Genomic DNA, 6,000 nt, shown 5'->3' with positions numbered 1-6,000 from the left:
AGATTCTGTCTCTCCCTCTGCCCCTCCCCCTGCTCTCTCTCTCTCTCTCAAATAATATAATAAAAATAAAATAAATCTTTTAAAAAATAAAACTGCAGGGGCGCCTGGGTGGCTCAGTTGTTGAGCATCTGCCTTCGGCTCAGGTCATGGTCCCAGGGTCCTGGGATCGATCCCCTCATCAGGCTCCCTGCTCAGTGGGAAGCCTGCTTCTCCCTCTCCCACTCCCCCTGCTTGTGTTCCTGCTCTCACTATCTCTCTCTCTGTGAAATAAATAAATAAAATCTTTAAAAGAATAAAAAAATAAAAATAAAAATAAAACTGCAGAAGCTTGTACACCTGAAACAAATGTAACACAGTGTGTCAACTGTACTTTAATATAAAAAAAAAACCTTCTCACACACACAAAAATATTATGGTGATTTAGGGCAACCCTCTCAGGTCCCCTCCCTCTTCAGGAGCTTTGTACTATCACTTTACTATAGCTCAATAAACCTTGTTTTGCTGCCCAACAAAATAATAATAAAATAATAATAATAATAATAATGGTGAGGGCGCCTGGGTGGCTCAGATGGTTAAGCGTCTGCCTTCAGCTCAGGTCATGATCCCAGGGTCCTGGGATCGAGTCCCACATCAGGCTCCCTGCTCCTTGGAAGCCTGCTTCTCCCTCTGCCTCTCTCTCTCTCTGTCTCTCATGAATAAATAAATAAAATCTTTTAAAAAATAATAATAATGGTGATTTAAGTCCTATAGATATTTCACTTCTGTGGTTTTAAGCAACATGAAATAGTTGGTAATTTTTAAAAATCAGCATGTTTTGATCTAAAAAAAACTGCATTTAGGTGAATTACATTAAATTGTTATAGAAACTGATCTCATTGTCGTTGTATGAAAAGCTCTAAAGAGAAACATATTCAGTAGGTGTTCAGTTTTCAAATGAGCTATGGTTTCTCCAGTTGGTCAATCAAAATATTCTGAAATTCCTTGGAGACTTTTGGATAAGCCCTATTATTTCTGCTGTATAACTATGCAGGGATCATAAAACAATAAGCTCTCTTCCATTTTCACAGTACTTGCATATATCCATGAAAGTAACCTTGTAAACAAAATGATATTTAAATTTTAAGCTTGACACTTGTACCTTGTACATAAGGAAACTATTATCAACCATGTTAAAGCTGAAGCATGGACAGGTTAAGGTTATCAAACATCTGTTATTAAATTAGTAATGTTTTACAAAGCATAGCACAATTGGACAACATATGTGCTCCAGAAAGCTTTGTCTAACTTGAAAGAAAGAAAAGGCTTTTTTGTTTTGTACAGTGTTGTATTTTTTAATGATTTTTTGCCAACTGTACTAAAATGCCAGCAAGACAAAGGGAGTATTTTAGGCTGGTATCTTTTGATCTGGGGAGCTATAGGTTTTAAAGATTTTTATTTTATTTATTTGTCAGAGAGAAGAGCAAGCACAAGCAGGGGGAGTGGCAGGCTCTCTGCCAAGCCCGATGCGGGGCTCGATCCCAGGACCCTGGATCATGATCTGAGCCAAAGGCAGATGCTTAACTGAGCCACCCAGGTGTCCCTGGGGAGCTGTGGGTTTTGTGTGCCAGGTCTCTGGGTAGAATCCTTGCATGCGTAATTCTGGAGATGGATCTGTGCATATCCTCATATACTTAAGTAACCTGAGTGGTTGTTCAGTCGGCGTTTGTATAGAATTCTTCCCTTGCCTTTGAATTCTGACTTGGAAAATCTGTGTATTCTGAACTATGGCTACCTGATCTTCTCCAAAGCACATTGTGCAGGAGAAGGTGACTGACTTCTCCATTCTAGGACCTACGTAAGTTGCAGCCACAAGGATTCAGCTCCCTGAATCTCAGGGAGGTTGTTAACTTCGTCCCCAGATTATTATTGGCATTGATCCTGAAGACATACTTGATGTACCGAGGTATAGGGCCGTCAGAATAAGGACACCAGGAAGTCCAGGATCAGTAAAGCAGCCTGTGATGTGGGAGATACCCTATAAAGACAGAGAGAAAATGGAACCAGACATGTCAGGTCCTCTCAACTATGTTACTGTCACATCTTCAGCTTGTTACTGGTGCCAGAGGGAGACTTTGGGATAAGGCTTATTCTACTTTCATAACTAAAGGCAAGAAAATTTTTTAAAAAGAGGACAGAATTGGGGCGCCTGGGTGGCTCGGTCATTAAGTGTCTGCCTTCGGCTCAAGTCATGATCTCAGGATCCTGGGATCGAGTCCCGCATCGGGCTCCCTGCTAGGCCGGGAGCCTGCTTCTCCCTCTCCCGCTCCCCCTGCTTGTGTTCCCTCTCTCGCTGTCTCTCTCTCTGTCAAATAAATAAATTAAAAATCTTTAAAAAAAATAAAAAATAAAAAGAGGACAGAATTGAGAGAGGAGCCTAGGAAAAGGATAAAAGAGCTTCTTGAATGAAGAGAGTTCACTGAGAAACAGCTCCGTTTTCCAAGGAACCCTGTATTGGCTGAGGCACATGATACCTGGATATGGCCAGTGGTGTTCTCAAAGGAACAGATGTCAAGGGATCAAACTGAGTTAGGTGTTAAGGCAAGAAGTAGTCTGCACTATTATCATGGCTTTCCTGGAGCTGATTTAATTTTTATCACAGAAAGGTCTTGAAGGCTGAAATCAGAGAAGTCTACATAGTGCTAAGTTCAGGAGAGAACAGCACTGGACAGTGAGAAAGGGATCACATCAGGATCCAAACTTGTCCAGTATCTGATTAGATAATCTAATAGGACACTATAAGTCCCACCTCTGGGCTTCATTGCTTTATTTAGGTACCTATAGAACCATCTCCATGACTCAGACCAACATCAACTAAGATATAATATCCAAAATTCCTGTCTTGGGACGCCTGGGTGGCTCAGTCAGTTAAGCATCTGACTTCGGCTCAGGTCATGATCCCAGAGTCCTGGGATTGAGTCCCGCATCGGGCTTCCTGCTCCTCGGGGAGCCTGCTTCTCCCTCTCCCTCTGCCTGCTGCCCCCCCTGCTTGTGCTCTGACAAATCAATAAATAAAATCTAAAACAAAAACAAACAAAATTCCCATCTTATGTATTATTTAAAAAAATCTATTTGACAGGGACACCTGGGTGGCTCAGTCAGTTGAGCATCCAGCTCTTGGTTTCAGCTCAGGGTAGTGATATCAGGGTTGTGAAATCGAGTCCCACATCGGGCTCCACACTCAGCTCAGAGTCTGCTCGTCCCTCTCCCTCTGCTCCTCTCCCCTGCTCTAAAACAAACAAATGAACAAACAAATAAATAAGTAAAATCTTTAAAAAAAAATCTGTTTGACAGTTTAGAACTCTCATTAAATTGGTGAATAACCCAATGTCTTTCACTCTTAGACTAGGGGAGTTAACTGTGTGTGCTTACAGGTAGTTCTTCCTCAACGTATAGTTAGAAGCCTAGTGATCTTTTTGAAAGTCTTGGTTTGTTTGCTCCTGAGAAATAAAGCCATAAATGAAACCAATATAATGTTTTGCAGAATCTTCTTTTATGATGTGACATATTTAACTTCAACACTTTCCTGAACGTTTTAACTTCTCAGAAATCAGTGGCAGAAACCCCAAACATTAAAAAACAAAAACGAAAGTACAGTCTATGTCCACGTTTCTAAATGTAAATTACAATTTGACCATGGCACTGATATGATATGATATATGATATGATATATTGTATATACGAGAAAGCATCAGTTGCCTTTGAAGGGGAACTCTACCTTCAGCTTATCTCTAGAGATGAAGTCTTGGTCACGTTTTAGGGGTTTTTTTGTTTTTGTTTTAAAGATTTTATTTATTTATTTGAGAGAGAGAGAATGAGAGACAGAGAGCATGAGAGGGAGGAGGGTCAGAGGGAGAAGCAGACTCCCCGCTGAGCAGGGAGCCCGATGCGGGACTCGATCCTGGGACTCCAGGATCATGACCTGAGCCGAAGGCAGTCGTTTAACCAACTGAGCCACCCAGGCGCCCACGTTTTAGGGTTTTTGTCCTTTTTTGATATCAGCTTTACAAATCAGTCAGTGAACAAACCAGCATCTTTTATTCCTATCTAGAAGAGCAATGTGCTCTCTCCTCTAGTTCAGTCACTTTCATTTCCCAAACCCCAAGGCCACCACCACGCCAAGGAGACTAAGAAAAGGGACTTGTATGATCTCTATGCGGAGTCTCAGATGTAGGTGCTCTTACACCCAAACCAGCCACGCTCTGATGCTCTTCAAACCCACATGCTCACCGGCATCGGAGTTAACTATTTTTTCTATCTCCATGCTCCACCATCCCCAAAGAAGAAGTGGCTCTCGCCCCATTTCAGTCTGGGATATCAAGTCTGGTTTGGGACTATCAGAGTCTACACAGAAAGGCCACCATGAGGTGGATTCGTTTCCTCCAACTTTATGTCCAAAAGCACCTTCGGGGTGCTGGAATTCCCATATTTTATCAACCGCACAAGACACTGGGAGAGAGAAAATCAAAATGAAAACCTAACAACCTGAGGACCCAGGGGTGCCAGGGAGGGAGAGTAAAACCATCGGCACACTTCCCACGTGACTAAGAAGCTGGGTGTGGTGGATACGTTATGGTGTTTAGGGTCGTAGCAGAAACACCGCCCCGTGAGAGCTGCTCTTAGGCACACTGCAGCTAACAGTTCTCAGCAGCATCTAACCCAAGTAACCGAATAGTCATTCTGCTCCGAACCAAAGGGCAGTTCCCGCCGTTCTCTAAGAGGCTGGACAGCACAGTCCCAGAGAGGAGTGGAGGAAATGGCCGGGTGTAGTTTAGGAAGCAGATGCATCCTAAAGCAGGTGCATCATCAGTAAGGACAGTGAGGAACCTGGCGCATGGTCCAGGAGGCGCCGACGGAGGGGCGCAGCTGTCTCATGTGTGAATCTTTTTTTTTTTAAGTTTTCATTTATTTATTTATTTAGAGCTTTCTTTTCATTCTTTTTTATTTGACAGAGAGAAACACAGGGAGAGGCTTCCCGCCGAGCAGGGAGTCCGATGCGGGCCTCGATCCCAGGACCCTAGGATCATGACCTGAGCCGAAGGCAGACGCTTGATGACTAAGCCACCCAGGCGCCCTAAGTTTTTATTTATTTAAGTAATCTCTAGACCCAATGTGGGGCTCGAACTCATGACCCCAGATCAAGAGTTACAGGCTCTACCGACCGAGCCCAGCCAGGCGCCCCTGATTGAGAGTCTTATCTGCTTCCTTCCCAAACTGCCTTCTTTCATGGACCACACACGGACCCCTTTGTGGAAAAGGAACATTCCTTTCCTCCCTGGCTCTGTTAGCCTATCCAGCCTGCATTTTTATCAACTTCTAGTCTACTTGGGCAGCAGCCCTCCCGTTGTCATGGGGTCAAGGCTCAGCTGAGAAGTCGGTTTCTCTGGGACAGCTTCCCTGGCCCCTCCAGTTCCAATCAAGTGCCCTCCCTGTGTGCTGCCCTCCCCTGGTGCTTTCCCTCTGGCCTGGCACTCATTCCACTGTCCGTATCTGCCCGGGCATTCCTCTCTCTGCCCACGAGACTGTGCGTTCTCGAGGGCAGGGGCGGTACCTGGCTGTATCAGCGCCTGTCCAACGCATGGGACTGCTTTCCTTCTTGCTGCTGTCCTTTGACCTGGTGCTTTCCAAACGTCCGCTCGTGGCTGTCACGCTTTGCTGTTGATGTTTACGATCCCAGTGAACTACTCCGAATTTTTTTTAAAGATCTATTTATTTATTTGAGACAGAGAGAGAGCGTGCGAGCAGGTGGAGGGGCAGAGGGAGAGAGAGAGAATCTCAAGCAGACTCTCTGCTGAGCTCAGAGCCCAACGACGCGGGGCTCGATCTCACGACCCTGAGATCATGACCTGAGCTGAGATCAAGAGTCAGACGCTCAAGCGAGCCACCCAGGTGCCCTTAACTACTCCTTTTATAGCATTAGAATCACCCTTATTGAAATGATTCCCAAATCTATAACTCTAGATT

The sequence above is a fragment of the Leptonychotes weddellii genome, chromosome 12, assembly GCF_054177405.1.
Source record: "Leptonychotes weddellii isolate Sample4059 chromosome 12, ASM5417740v2, whole genome shotgun sequence".
In the NCBI taxonomy this organism is placed as follows: domain Eukaryota; kingdom Metazoa; phylum Chordata; class Mammalia; order Carnivora; family Phocidae; genus Leptonychotes; species Leptonychotes weddellii.
This window is presented reverse-complemented; position numbering follows the sequence as displayed.